Here is a 15673-nt window from a genome sequence, read left to right on the forward strand (position 1 = left end):
TTCGAGTTTCTACCAGCTTTGTCTGTCTTTCACTTATCTCTTCCTCCACTTCCCTGGAGGAACTTCATCAAGTGACAGTAGCCAAATCAACCATCAAGGGAAACTAGGAAAATCCACACATACCACTGTAACAATTGTGAGTAGGGAAGTAAGAGCAGCTTTCTCGTAGGGGAATTCAAAGTTTAGATCTGGGTAGGTGATCTTTCTTTCCTCTTACTAAAAATACCAAGCCGACGAAGGTGGGATTCGAACCCACGCGTGCAGAGCACAATGGATTAGCAGTCCATCGCCTTAACCACTCGGCCACCTCGTCTTCACATTTTAGCTCTTTGGCAAGGTTTATTTCAGAGTTCATACTGGGGAACTCACTGTTTCAGAGAGAAAGACGGTTAGGAGATGGCTTGGAGACGTCTGGGAGACGTGGAGGTGGCCCATTTTCACACGAATGGACAAAGAACTGGATTGGAAAAGCTGCGACGGGGAGAAAAAAAAAACACCAAACTTAGCTCTCACAGGAGACTTGGTAGAAGCACATTTGCGTGGGCCTTCATTCCTTTTCTCCCGCTGCGGGCAGGGGGCACCTCAGCATCAAGTCCGAGTCTGCTGTCACCCTCTCGCGTCCCGGGAGCCTGGTCCAGCGCCCCCAGAGCGCCCCGGAAAAGACCGCAAGGAGCAGAGGTTCCCAAAACTACTCCCCCTGGAGTCGTTGTCAGGGAAGCTGGCGAATGTGGACTCCTAACTCGGCGGTAATAAAATAATTTGGAAAATGAAACGATGAATCTGAATAGGGCTCAATTTCTATTCAGTGTTATTGCCCCTTTTGCAATACTTTAGGGTGAATTGTGTAGAAAAGAATCCTTAATTCTTGGGGTTCTCCTCTCGGATCATCCTCATCAGAGGAACCATGAACCCTGTTTTCCTTCCAAATACCCGTGTGTTTCTTGAATGGTTTTCTAGGGGAAATGTTTCCCAACTTTCATTTGCTCTTACAAGGGGTACAGTGCTAAAAACGTTAAGTGACTCATTTTTTAAAATGAGTTGAAAAAATGTTTCTGGGAAAGAGTGAAAAAATATATTTTAGCTGCCTTTTGGGGGAGCTTTGATTGATTTGGTTGTTTCATGGAATGAATAACATGCACATGAATGAACATGAGTACAGACTAACTCTAGTTATAATGAATCATAAATGCCTGAGAAAAGATGGTAATACTGAAGGTGAGCCTTGAGCAAATTTTCTCGAGGTGAGAAAAATGAGGGTATCCCAGACTGAGGAAAGGGTGTGTTCAAAGGTGAGGAATATCTAGAAAACTGTTGGAAATCACTGTGGCTGGGTTGCTGAAGCACGTGAGAGGCTGGTCAGGAAACATCAATAAATCTGAGAATGGAACCTGGTCATGAAGATTTTTCTTGTGAAGATTAAGTAAATCAATCACAGGATGAACAGCAGCAAACATGGAAGAAATCCTGTAGGAACAGATTCCTGCTTCATTTTCACACTCTTAGTGTGAGTGTTACCTAAAGGTGCATGGCGGAGGTCCGGCTGCTCACTGCTCAAAAGCCAGTCAACAGGCCAGGTTGGTGGAAAGGAAAGTTTGCTTTATTTCAGATGCTGGCAACTGAGCGTGGGGGTGGCGGACATCTGTCCAAAGGCCGACTCCCCGCTCTCCCCCTACCACAAGCAGGGGATGAGAGCTTTTATAGACAGAGTCCTTGGTGGAGGGGCTACATGCAGAAACAGCACAGTCATTTCTAACAGTTGTCAGTGGTCTGACCAGCATCATCTTGGTTGTTTTAGGTACAGTTACTCAAGTTCCAGGGTGCACTTGTTCCCATTTCTTTGCAGTCAGCTCTCAGAATTGTGGCAGCTCATATCCTGGGTACAGTCTGGTCATCAGGTAGTTAACTTCTCCACCTGGTGTTTTGGTATCTGTAAGACAGCTCACAGGATATAGCTCAGAATATTATCTATAGCCTTTGAGGAAAGGTACTTAACTGTGCTTAATGACTGCATTGTTATTATGTAGTCTCCTTTGATTGTTTTCCTTTGTTCCAGCACTTCTCACTTCTCTGATTAAACTTATTCTTTGACTAAATTTTCACAGGCAAAAGGCAGGCAGAAGACATGGGGGGTGCGGGGCAACGATCATGTGGTCCTACTCCATTTCATGAGGACATTACCTTAGGTTGCGCTAACATTTTCTTCAGTGAAAACCATGCTTAACTTGTCCCAGAGAATCAGTCTCTCTTCTTGCTTGGAAAAGCCCTTAAAAAAAAAAATTGGGAAGTGGGGGTGGGAGGGAGAGACAAGAGGTAGGAGACATATGTTTACCTATGGCTAATTCATATTGATGTATGGCAGAAACCAACACGGTATTGTAAAACAACTATCCTTCGACTAGAAATAAATAAATTTAAAACATTTTTGGAAAAGTCCTTATATTTTAATGTAGGCTGCATTGTTCTACCTGGATCTTACCTCAATTTAACCCATGTCCCTCCACCTTATTTTTCATGCTCAGTCCAATTCACGATTTTATATCAAGAAAAATTTATTTCCGCTTTCTTCCAACAAGACATTTTCCCTCATGGAGTGCTCTTGCCCTTTTTCATTTTAACCTGGATAAGGTTTTTTATCTACCCTTGGTTCTCAGCTTAAAGCTTATTTTTTTTTTAATTAAAATGTTTAAATCAAAGTTAACCACACGTTTCAAAATCTCAAGTACTTTGGAAATATGTGTGTGTTAGAAGGAGGTTCTCTTCTCCCTTTGGTAGAGGCAAAGATTTTCAGTCATTTGACTTTTTGTTTGTGCTGTTTTTGTTTTACCAACATGTTTCCAAATATCATGCTATGGCAGAGATGGCTAGTTACCATCAATATTTACTCTTTCCTTCCAAGAAATGGAAATTTGGTAGAGTTCATTGCCATCCATGAAAAAATTACAGTGCACAACTTTCCCTGATGCATGGTCATGTGGCCAATTTCTAAACCAGGGCATTAGAGAAAAAGTGGATGTAAAGCTTTCAAGTTATGTTCAGAAGAGGAAAGAAATACCATTCATTTCTCTCTTCCAACTGTATCTGCTTGCTGGAAAAGGCAACATTATAGGAATGAAGGTGTCATGAAATATAAAGAGATTGGAAACAGTTAACCCATAGGAAGGAGGGAACCATGAGATAGAAGATTAGAACCAATACCCTAGAGCCAAAATACCACTCTGGAATTGATTATACCTTCAGACTGTTACATGAGAGATCATGAGGGCTTCCTGTGTAGCTCAGTTGGAAAAAGCATCTGCCTGCAATGTGGGAGACCTGGATTCAATTCCTAGGCCGAGAGGATACCCTGGAGAAGGAACCAGCAACCCACTTCAGTATTCTTGCCTGGAGAATTCCATGGACAGACGGGACTGACAGTCTACAGTTCATGGGATTGCAAGAGTCGGACATGACTTAATGCTATCTTTCTTTCTTTCTGCTTCCTTTAACGTACAGTTCCTTGGGGTCTTTGTTACAGAGACCAAATTGTGTTTTAATTAATACAGATGCTTTTATTTCTACTTTTAAATTTTTTTCAGTTTCGTATTTTCTATTGATTACTTCTTATATAAAAAGAAGATTAATTTCTCTTTCCTTACCTTAAATATCACCATATACAGATACCCTTACTATTGATTTTTCTTCTGAATTTACTTATATCATAATATTTATTGAATTAGTATCACTGTTCATATATTATGATTGGAAAATACCATTCACTGGTCTCTCATGATATTTTTATTTCCTGAACATTAAAGTTTTTTCTCAAATTACCACAAATAACCATAAAAGCTTTGACAGAAAAAGAAATTGGGTGTTTTCCATACTAGCTATACAGTTTTCATCCTGATGTCTTCCTGAGAAAGATTTCATTGGAGATAAAATTTTTTAATATTTTGGTGTTGGAGAATATCTTTTATATTTCTCTGACACTTGCTTAAATATTTGGTTGGGTATAGAATGCTAGGGAATATTTTCTTTCAGGATTTTGAAAGAGTTCTCCATTTTCTTCTAGATTTCAATGTTGCTTTTGAGAATTACAAAGTCATTCTAATTACTATGCTTCATTTGTAATTAGTTTTTCTCTCTTTCAAAGATGATTTCTTTGTCTTTAATGTACTAAAATGTCTGAAAGATATGCCTTTGTGTGTGTCTATTTTCATCCACTGTTCTGGGAGCTCTATTACATCATTAAATTTGGAAAAATCATCTATTTCAGTTTGAGAAATTAACTTTACTTTTTTGTCAGTTTTCTCACTTATGTGTTCTGTATTATCTCTCTTTACCTTTTTTTCCCTAGAATTTTTTATACTTGGATTTTAAACCTCTGGGATGTTTCCTCTCCTTTTCAAAAAGTATTATTTTCTGCTAGTTACAATCTGTTTATATTTTTTAATAGACTCTATTTTTAAGGCAGTTTTAGGTGTACAGAAAAATTAATACAAAAGTACAGAGTCCACACATATCTCCTATTATCCCCCACAGCTTCTCCTATGATTTACATCTTATATTATTTGGTACGTTTGTTACAACTGATGAACCAATATTAATACATTATTATTAACATTCTTCATGTTAGGGTTTACTCTTCACTTTAGACATTCTTTGGGTTTGACAAATGTATAATGACATGTATCCATCATTACAGTATCACACAGAATAGTTATACTGCCCTGTGTTCCATATCTTCATCCATACATCCCCTAGAACTACTGATATTTTTATTGTTTCTATATCTTTACTTTTCCCAGAAAGTCATATAGTTGGAATCACACAGTATGCAGCCTTTTCAAATTGGCTTCTTTCACTTAGTAATATGTTTTTTAAGTTTCCTGCATGTCTTTTTGTGACTTGATAGCTTATTTCTTCTTATTACTAATATTCCGTTGTATGGATGTACCACGGTTTGTTTATCCATTAGTTTATTGAAGGGCATTTTGGTTGCTTTTAAGTATTGACAATTATGAATCAAGTTGCTCTAAACATTCATGTGCAGGTTTTTTTGTGGATATAGATTTTCAGCTCATTTGGGTAAATATGAAGGAGCATGACTGCAGGAGTATGCCCTTATAGTATTACTCCACATTCTGGAAAATGTCCTTTACATTTTATTTCAACTATTCTATTAAGTTTTTCATGTCTACTCTCACAATTTCAACTTTGAGACTTCTGTACCTAACAGTTACCTCGTGGCACAGCAGCCTCTTTTAAAACAAGAATAGCTGTAATAACATGCCTGAGATTGTTTTCTCCTCTCTGCATAATATTTCCCTCTATTGTTTTAGTTCATATTCATCTCTGTCTTTCATATTAGACTTTCACTTTAGATGTCTGGTGATCTTTGATTGCTGGTCTGCAGATATAATTAGGCCCTAAACATGACTGAAAATGAGATTATGAGTCTAGTTTATTGACTGCGGGCTTCACTTGTAAAGTGATCTACCTGTGCCATTTACTATCAGGCAATATCTTTAACTCATCCTTCTTGGGATAGTAAAATCCCTTGAAAAAGGATCATTAAATCTTCTTAGATGATGTAAAATTGACTTCTTGAATTCTGAGAAAATTCTTAAAGGACAGAGGTTGGAGGAAATCCTTCTCCAAACGTGTACCTTCATACTTATTGGGTTCCCAAAATTGATCAAGGAAAGACAAAAAATAACAAGGAAAGGTATAAAAGAGATAATATTTCAGAATACCAAGATGAGCAGGGCCAGGTGAGTCTCTAGGGTATCAAGAAGCAAGGAAGAAACTGTGGTGGTTTGTGTGTGTGTTCACACTAAGTTTCGACCACATAAGATGGTTATCCTGAGGATGTATCTTAATTTAGCTAGCATGAGCAAAGTAACTGGATTAATACCTTCCCTCTCCATCTTATTTCTTCATATTCCAAATTTCATTAATCAATTCACCTGAACGTTTTCAACAGTTTCAAGAGATTTTCCTGGGGTCAAGGAGAAGGTATGGCAAGTTTCCAGGTGTGGGGTAGGGAAGCCCTTGGACTTCCAAGTGTTAGTGATTTCTCCTCGTGGTTTTTCTCTTCTGGTGGACAACCTGTGGCCGGCAATATTCCCCGGAAATCTACAGGTGGGCTCTGAAAATTTGTGCTGTGGCAATTCTACACTTCCTCTTAGGTCGCAAGGTAATTGCAAAATTTAGTTACTTGCGATATTAAATCTCATAGAAAGAAAAACTGTTTTTTTTTTAATTATTATTATTTTTATTATTTTTATTCCTGGTCCCTCACCGCATCCCTGGGATCCAGCAGAGGCTGACACGTAGTATTCACTGAATATTCATTCGTTGAATGAATAGGTGAATGAACTCTGACCAGGGAGTGCAGCTCCAAGGTGCAACGCAGGAAAAGAAAGAGGCTTACATCCAAACCGTTGATTACAGTGGGAGTGGCGGCGGCAGCAACTAGGAGTGTCTTTTACTTTAGTCAGTGCGGTACTAGTAACTGCTGCGAGTGGGAGAATGATCACTCAAGTTGGAGATAGCAGTGGAAATGCAAATCCACATCTCTACCAGAGGAAGGCAGGTACTGGTTGACCGTAATTCACACTTCCCCGCTCCGCCCCACCCAGTCAAGTACGCACACTTACGTACGTAGGCACGTACACACGTAGGCACAAACTAGGTGTCCAAGGCCTTCGTTCTTGACTTTTGGCAAGAGATCCACAGGAAAACAGGAATTGGGGGTGGGGGTGGGGTCGTCTGCGAGCTCGCATTAACACTCCAGATAGCTCCCAATCAAGAAGATCTGGCATTAAGTACCCAGCTGCTCGGAAGACAATGCCATTGTCAATGCAATGAAATCCCATCTTTTTGGCAAGAATATTAGAGAAAATACTTTTCCTCATTATTTATTGTAATTGGTCGAAAAGGAAGTGGGCTCGTCCGGGATTTGAACCCGGGACCTCTCGCACCCGAAGCGAGAATCATACCCCTAGACCAACGAGCCACCTGTATGGTCTTTCTTCCCAGGTTTAATATAAGAAGAACTAGAATCAATTTTCTTGCCCCCCACACGGAGTCAAGTATGAGCCCCGATTTTCTTGATTATTTAATCAATATAACTATATTTAAATAACAACTAATATACATTTGGGGGTCTTATGACGACCTTTTAATTTAGGCCCAAGTTACTAAAGTTCTCATCCTTCCTCCTGTCAGTTATACAATAACCCCTACAAAGTGAGTTCTATCTGTATACTAATCTATGACTTAACTGACAAAATTACATCATAAAGGTCACATTAGGAAAGTACTCTGTTTTTAAATTGAAATATAAATTTTAAATTGAAATATAATTGACTCACAATATTGTTAGTTTCAGATTTGATTCGTAACTTGTCTAAAGAGGTATATGTTCCAAATTTCATTATATACTTCGTGATGTGACAAATAATTTGAGTAACATTCATATTAGTTTTCTATACTTTACTTTCATAGAGGAAATTAACGTTTTCTTTGACAAGTCCCCTGAAAACTTGCTTAGTCATAAGTAAGCATTTTTGTCAAGATATTATTTCAATATGTGGTCCCCTAAAACAGTATTGTACCCCAAGCACAGGTCATTGTTTTTGCATCTGTTTTATGACTTTGAAATCTCTATATTCTGCTAGAACTAAGAACAGAATCCTTCAAAGATTTAACACTTTAGAAAAAGATTCCCAAAGATCTCTTTGGTGCAAGCAGCTGTCTTCAAATTCTATATAGATTGGTATCCCTGCTTTCTGAGTTTCTCATAATACTTCGCTGGAAAAAAAGGCAATGCTGGCAGCTGAATGCTTAGTTTGGCTGCCTCTTGTATGTATCTTCAGCTTTAGAAGAAGGTTTTGGCATTTCAGTAAGGATTCAGAGAAAGGAATTTGAAGTGCCAGCTCCTTTGAAAGCTGGTTCATCAACTCAATTAATTTTTTAAAAAAGTTTTTTACCAATGTTTTTCTACTTTCCCCATAACACCATGTATGTGGAAACTTTTGATCAGCAAAGATGGAATATATATTTGAAAGGCATAAAAATTGGTATTTTATACAAAGTGCACATTAAAGGCTGGTGTTTTGTGTGTAATCAGAGAGTGCCTGAAGTAATCCTCAAAAGGACATGAAATAACTCACATGGCAGTTACAGATTTTTCTATCTTTTAATTCTAAGATACTTTACAGTTTCTGTAGTTCAGTCAAGAGTACATCAACATTTTAAACTGAGGATATAAGATTCAAGTCCTAGTCTGCAAAGTAGGCACCTAGATTACAACTCTGAATTTTTTTCCACCACTGAAGTTTGCATGAATTCCTTGGGACAGGCAGTGACTACAACAGGATGAAACTACAAGGAAGTGGTTTGCTTTCCACCCTCACTCTCACTCTGTATTTCTTGATTTTTATTTTGGTTATCCTTTAAGAAATACATCCAATTTTTTCTTCTCCCCAGCCGACTGTGTTAGGTCACAGCTTCAACACTGGGTGATAGAAAGTGAGAGGTAAAAAGGGAAAAATTCAAACCTCCTAGATGCATATTTTAAGGCTTTTTCAGAACTTAAATACTTTAAAATAATGGATTGACTCATCCTGTTAATGAACCTAACATCACAAAACTGTGTCCTGATAGAAAGTGAGAGGTAAAAAGGGAAAAATTCAAACCTCCTAGATGCATATTTTAAGGCTTTTTCAGAACTTAAATACTTTAAAATAATGGATTGACTCATCCTGTTAATGAACCTAACATCACAAAACTGTGTCCTTTATCTTAATTACAAGTCTTAGCCTCTAATTTATGCTGGACAGAATTTTTTCTGGGCAAAATAAAAGTGACTAAATAATCTTCCTTTAGTAACTAGAGGAATCAATATAAAAAGTAGTTTTCCCAGTTTTCCAGTGTGTCAGCAGTTAGCTAGGTAGACATTCCCGCTGATCAACACGAAGAGGCCGAGACTGGCATAGCCAAATGTTAGAAATATTTTAAGATTTGATAATATGTTATTATTTAATCAAGAACAAATCTAAATAGGAGAAAAAAATGGAATCTGCCCAACAAAAGAAAAGGAAACAGATCATGAAAATGAGAACACTTTGAGTAGCTCTGATTTCTGGGCTGGAGTGTTTTGGAAACCTGGAGCTCTGAAATTAGAGGACATACTTATGCTGCTTATACAGATGAAAAGCCATGTACCCACTGCTCCAGCCCATGAGAACCTGGAAGAAGATGTCCTGCCGAGACATGACAGTGAGGAAAAGCCACCTAACTATTTGCCTAGATGGTAGCATATAGCAATACTCAACATACGGTTTATTTCCAGATTTGTTCATAGTATTGACTGTTGTGATGTAGTAGAGCAAGTTAGAGCTTATCAGGAAATTAAGGATCCAGAAGAGGAGGAGATAGGGAAGAACTTGCCATGCAGTCAGTGGTTTGAGCTTCCTCCATAAAGTAGTCCTAGGACTACTGGTGATGACTTGAACCACGCTGAGGAGTCAGATGGTACAGATCGAAAGACCACATGCCACTCTCAGCAGATACACCACAGCGTTACAACCACCACCATATGAAGAGTTACTGAAATGAAAAGCTGGTATTATATCTGAGGTTCCTTTGGCACAAAGTGTCATTGTGTTAGCAAAAGGCAGGTGAATAAGAATAAGGTCTACAGGTTTTTTTCTCTCTTCCTGTGACAAACACGTATACATGGCCACAAACAAAAAGAAGTGCCCTCCAGTGCGAGATACAGCAATAGGAAGATTATTCCCTGGATGAGATCACTCAAAATCATCTTCTAATTTCATGGACAGTCCCAGGAAAAACCTTTAGGAAAAAACAAATATATAAGGATGACGTATTTCATGTCTGTGGCTTTCTAGTTTACTAAAAAGGAAAAGAACAGCTGGAACACTAAAGCGTAAAAGTACATGGTTCTGTTTATGCATTCTTTTCAATTCATGCCTTTTCTGTTTGTCACTTTATTTTTCTTCTCTCTCAGTTGATTTATAGAAGGTGGGAAGGTGGTGACTCCAATATCTACATGTCCAGCACATTATTTCTCTCCCACATTACATAATCCACCTTATTCTGTGACCATTACCTTCTGAATGTTTCACATGACCACATATACGTGATTTAAACTACCCAGTCTATGATGTTCTTTATAGCTGCTTGAACAGATTAAGACACAAGCTTAAACTTCCCTTGCATAACAAGCTCTCACTGAACTCATTGAACTGTGATGCCATTACTTCTTGTTTTTCACCCTCCACTCAAGTGTGAGGCCTGGATATATAAACTACATGAGTAACTTACTCACTCACCGCCTATTATCTAAATCACCAGGCTTTGCGCCTGTAAAATAATGTTAAATAAACAGTTTATAAATAAATAATCAAATGAAGCATGGAATTATCGTTGTGAAAGTACATGTTAATGACACAGAAGTTAGGGGACATTTGAGGAGATTCTTCTTCTCTGTGAATTTAAAAAGCTGATGACCTGAGAACTCAAGTCAATCCATGTTGAATGATCTTTATTAGGGACCTCAGTATCTCCTCAGATAAATGGGTGGATTTGAATTTCAAGGTTCCCATTAATGTTATCAGCTCCAATAAGACACATGTGTCATCTTTCAAGAGACACAATAAACTCTGAAAAATTTACATTTCCTCTTTCTGTTTCTGATTCAGTAGTTACTTGACAGGCACCCCACTCTGAGACACCCATACCAGTTTTCGGAATGAAGATTTTTTCTTTGCTATTTACAACAAGATGGACGGGGCAGGTGATACTTTTATGTCTACTCTGGTTGCTGGGAGAGATGAGAAGCTACATATATTTTTTAAAAGAACAAACAAAAACCTTTGCAAGGCTTTTACAGCTAGCATTTAAGGATCAACTAAAGGCAATCTGGGAACATGGTTTACTCCTCCTGAAGTTTTTTGGCAGAGCCTTGCTGTATGAGAACCACCGTAACCCCAAGGTTCAGTGAGGTATCTGTCTAGGCAGCCTAGTGATGTTTAAGTCTTCACTAGTGAGATTATTTTTCAAGTCTGTAATTAAGGAAAGTGGGTTCAACACCAAGAAGAGAGTTGCTAGAAGTTGTAAATACTTAATCTTGGTAATGTAATGCCTCACTTCTGATTCTGACCTAAAGACTGCATTTATCACCATCTATATATCTGTATCTCCTGACAGTGCAGGAGATATAAGAGACCTGGGTTCAATTACTGGGTTGGAAAGATCCCTTGGCAACCCACTCCAGTATTCTTGCCTGGAGAGTGCCACGGACAGAGGAGCCTGGCTGGCTATGGTCCATAGGGTTGCACAGAACTGGACACAATTGAAGCAACTGAGCACGCATGCACCCGTATATCTGTATCTGTATCTATATGTGTCACTAGTAAGCATTTTTCTTGTTTGAGATTTTCAAAATGGGTTAAACTCAGATATTGCCCTGAAGAATCTAACGGATCAACTCCCTCATGGACCAGACAAAAGCAGATGTTTCTGTATGGCAGCTGGGAAATGATCAGCTGTTTTTCCTCAGTCTGGCACCTTCCTCTCCCTTAAGTGACAAAAGAGCTCAGACTCTTCTCTCTTACAGCCTGTTCCTCACCAGCCCTACCCCAAATAGCCTCCCTTCCAAAGCCAAAGGTAGTCCCATCCATAGTTGTTAGGTATACTCACCTTGGTAGCTCTGTGCAACATTATGTGGTGTTCTGGCAGAACAGCACCAGCCAGGCCCTGTTTATATTTCCCCAAGCCCCAGTATTCAGAGGCTAACTCTCACTGTTGTCAAGATGTCAACATTCTAAGCTTTGACTTCAACAGGGGTAAAGGGCTCCTTGGAGAAGGAAATGGCAACCCACTCCAGTGTTCTTGCCTAGAGAAGTCCATGGACAGAGCCTGGCTGGCTATGGTCCATAGGGTCACACAACAAAGTCAGACACAACTGTAGAGTCTTGGCACTCAGGCAGACTCCTGTCACACCTTCCATTCACCACCAAAGGTCAGGAACAATTTGGAAGAAACATCTGAGAACCTAAAGTGGCCATCTTAAAAATAATTTAAAACTACCATATTCATTGATAATGAAAAATCATTCAGTGTGGGAAGAAGCATACTGGATTCCCATGATAGACAGCGTCTGCTGCTGCTGCTGCTGCTGCTAAGTTGCTTCAGTCGTGTCCGACTCTGTGCGACCCCATAGACGGCAGCCCACCAGGCTTCTCCGTCCCTGGGATTATTCAGGCAAGAATACTGGAGTGGGTTGCCATTTCCTTCTCCAATACAGTGTCTAGAAGACAGCAAAAGAGGTCACTGGTGCTGGTTTATAAGATCCATAGATTCCCTTTCCCATTAATGCAGTTGCTTTTTCTCTTCTTCATAAATAGCCAAAGACTCTAAATGTTAAATGTTTTCAAGCAAGCTTAATGAAGTTTGTAGATGGTAATCACTGGGGGCGAGGTGTGGTGGTGGTGGGGGGACCGGAGGGTGGGGGAGTGGGGGAGGGGATATGGAGAAGTTGCTGCCAAGTTTCAGTTTCCTGATGATTTTTTAATTTCCCAAAGAGAGGAATTGGGAAAAGCAAATCGGGAGGAGACCTATGGGCCAGGTCAGGCAGTAGAGGGGATTATTTGAAGATCTGAGATGAGTTGAGTTTGCGTATATTTTAAAATATTATGTCTAATTTTCAATGTGTTTTAAAATTGCCACAATAAAATGCTTTTACTTTTACTTTTTGTTCCCCAAACTGAAGAGTTTAGAAAAAATATTCTTACTAAATAATGTTAAAGATAATAATTTGAAAAGAGAAGATAATGTGATAGGAAAAAACTATTTGAAATTTGAAGAGGGAAAAAACCTCCAATCATTCTCCTAATTGGATAGATTTGAAACATTTATGCAGACAATACCCTATACCTCTTGGGCTCCAAAATCACTGCAGATAGTGACTGCAGTCATGAAATTAAAAGATGCTTGCTCCTTTGAAGAGAAGCTATGACCAACTTAGACAGCATATTAAAAAGCAGAGACATTACTTTGTCAACAAAGGTCCGTCTAGTCAAGGCTATGGTTTTTCCAGTAGTCATGTATGGATGTGAGAGTTGAACCTTAAAGATAGCTGAGCGCTGAAGAATTGATGCTTTTGAACTGTGGTGTTGGAGAAGACCTTTGAGAGTCCCTTGGACAGCAAGGAGATCAAACTAGTCAATCCTAAAGAAAATCAGTTCTGAATATTCATTGGAAGGACTGATGCTGAAGTTGATGCTCCAATACTTTGGCCACCTGATGTGAAGAACTGACTCATTGGAAAAGACCCTGATGCTGGGCAAGATTGAAGGCAGGAGGAGAAGGAGACGACAGAAGATGAGATGGTCAGATGGCATCACCAACTCGATGAATATGAGTTTGAGCAAGCTCCGGGAGTTGGTGATGGACAAGGAAGCCTGGCATGCTGCAGTCCATGGGGTTGCAAAGAGTCATACAGGACTGAGTGACTGAACTGAACTGAACTGAACCCTGTACTCTAATGTTGTATAAATATACTAAAATCATTGTGGAACTAGATTGTCCTTTGTATGGAAGAACCTGGCTTACTCAAGTATGAATGGCAGCATCGGAAGAAAATAATAAACAACAAATTTGGAAACAAAATTGGTTACTGGTTAAAAAGATACATAGAGTTCAAAGTGTTAGTCACTCAGTTGTGTCCGACTCTTTGAGACCCCACAGCCCGCCAGGCTCCTCCATCCATGGGATTTCCAAGGCAAGAATACTGGAATGGGTTGTCATTCCCTTCTCCAGGGGATCTTCTGGCCCCAGGGATCGAACCCAGATTCTTCACCGTCTGAGCCTATTTAGAGTTCAAAACCCTTAGCCAATTAATTCTCCTAATTATGAACTGGTTGAAAACAAAAGCTCCTTCAAGGAGTCTGCTAAATGTCAAAAGAACAATATGTTGGATTGGTTAAAGCTGAGGAATAATCTTCAAAACCTGTTCTAATCAGTCAGGGCCTTAAATGTAGGAACTTTCACACTTTTAGAGGAAAGGGAAATATGACAGAGTTCATAGAAAATGGAGAGGGAGATAGCATTTATCACGCCAAACTCAGAATACTGAGCAAGTACTTGAAGTGAGCGTGACCCAACTGGAAATGCTAGGAAGCTTTCGAAAACACACCCGATTGCTCCTATCAAAAGTACATCCCCGACGAAGGTGGGATTCGAACCCACGCGTGCAAAGCACAATGGATTAGCAGTCCATCGCCTTAACCACTCGGCCACCTCGTCGTCGTGTACTTGTTCCTTGGCGTGCTTTATTTCAGAATTTATACTTGGGAACCGTCTACCCAAGATAGAATGATGTTTAGGAAGGAGATGGTTTGGAGACGTCTGGGAGGCGTAGAGGTGGTTAGCTTCCACGCGAATGGACAAAGCACCGGATTGCAAAAGCTGCGACGGGGAAAAAAACAGGCTTAGCTTTCACAGGCGTCTTATTAAAAGTGGTGGAAACGCACGTGGTAGAAACGCAGTTGCCTGAGCTTTCTCTCCCTTTCTGGGGCTGTCTCGTTCCCGGCAGGGACTGAACTTGGGCTGAACCACAATTTGCTGTCAGGGGAGCCTGGTCCCGGGTTCGAGCGCGCTGCCGGAAGTCCACCGGGGCAAAGCTTCCCAGAGCCGGGTCCACAGGAGTCGACCTCAGCGGAGATGGTGAATTTGGACTCCTAATTTGTGGTTAATAAAACAGTCTGGAAAATTAGACGATGGATCTGAGTCGGGCCCAATTTCTGTTCAGTGTTACTGACGCTTTTTCAAAAGTTTAGGGTGAAACTGCATAGAGAAGAATCATTAGCTTCGCGGCGCTCTTCTCCCGGGTCATCCTCATCAGAGGAACCACGAATTCTGATCCTTCCCACTCCGCTACCTGAGTGTTTTCTAAGGAGAGTTTGTCCAACTTTCACTAGGTTTTCCAGGCGTTCTGGTACTGAAAATAGCAAGAAACTCAACACTAGCGAGAAATAATTCAAAGAAAGAAAGGCGGGGCGGGGGGCGGGAAGGAAGTGTTCAGTTCCATCCACTTCCTTGTTTCATAAGAATAAACACAACAGACAGAAGAACGAATAAGAATAAGAAGTAATTCTGACTAATCAGATTGATCATAAATGCCTGGGAAAAGAAGGTAATTTTGAAGGCGAGTCTTGACCAGCAAGTTTTCTAGTGGGCGCGAAGAATGCTGTTGTCGCAGGCTGAGACGAAAGGGCCTGAGCAAAGGCAAGGAGGCGTGCAAAGCAATCATATGACTCATCCTGTTGTCAATTCTGATAGCAAAGGATAAAGGAGTTATATTCTTTTCACAAGGAAGAACAGTGTAATTAACAACAACAAAAAAAATTGTCAAAAATACATAGTGCTTTCTCAGGAAGTAGTGGTGAATCATTGGGGAAATTATATACACTAACTCACGTATTCGAAATTATTAAAGAGGAATTTGAAAGTTAAAACACTGAAAACATATACATAAACAGATTTATTAGATAGAGCAGAAGAGAGAATTAGGAAACTGAAAGTAAGATTTGAGGGAACTATGTAAAATACTATCCACTGATAACAAATAGTTGGAAATTAGGGAAGAGGGATAAGAAAA

The 15673-nt window shown here is 39.6% G+C and overlaps 3 non-coding genes across 3 annotated transcripts; all 3 read right to left on the bottom strand.

Moving 5' to 3' along the window:
• Positions 1-231: 231 nt before the first annotated feature.
• Positions 232-313, bottom strand: TRNAS-GCU (transfer RNA serine (anticodon GCU)). The gene has a single exon. It is a non-coding gene; the product is annotated as a tRNA-Ser (tRNA).
• A 6615-nt stretch (positions 314-6928) lies between these two features.
• On the bottom strand, positions 6929-7000 carry TRNAP-CGG (transfer RNA proline (anticodon CGG)). Its single transcript has one exon. It is a non-coding gene; the product is annotated as a tRNA-Pro (tRNA).
• A 7237-nt stretch (positions 7001-14237) lies between these two features.
• Positions 14238-14319, bottom strand: TRNAS-GCU (transfer RNA serine (anticodon GCU)). The gene has a single exon. It is a non-coding gene; the product is annotated as a tRNA-Ser (tRNA).
• Between the last annotated feature and the right edge of the window lie 1354 nt (positions 14320-15673).

The sequence above is a fragment of the Giraffa tippelskirchi genome, chromosome 8 (genome assembly GCF_054371585.1).
Source record: "Giraffa tippelskirchi isolate mGirTip1 chromosome 8, T2T-mGirTip1v1.2.pri, whole genome shotgun sequence".
Classification (NCBI taxonomy): Eukaryota; Metazoa; Chordata; class Mammalia; order Artiodactyla; family Giraffidae; genus Giraffa; species Giraffa tippelskirchi.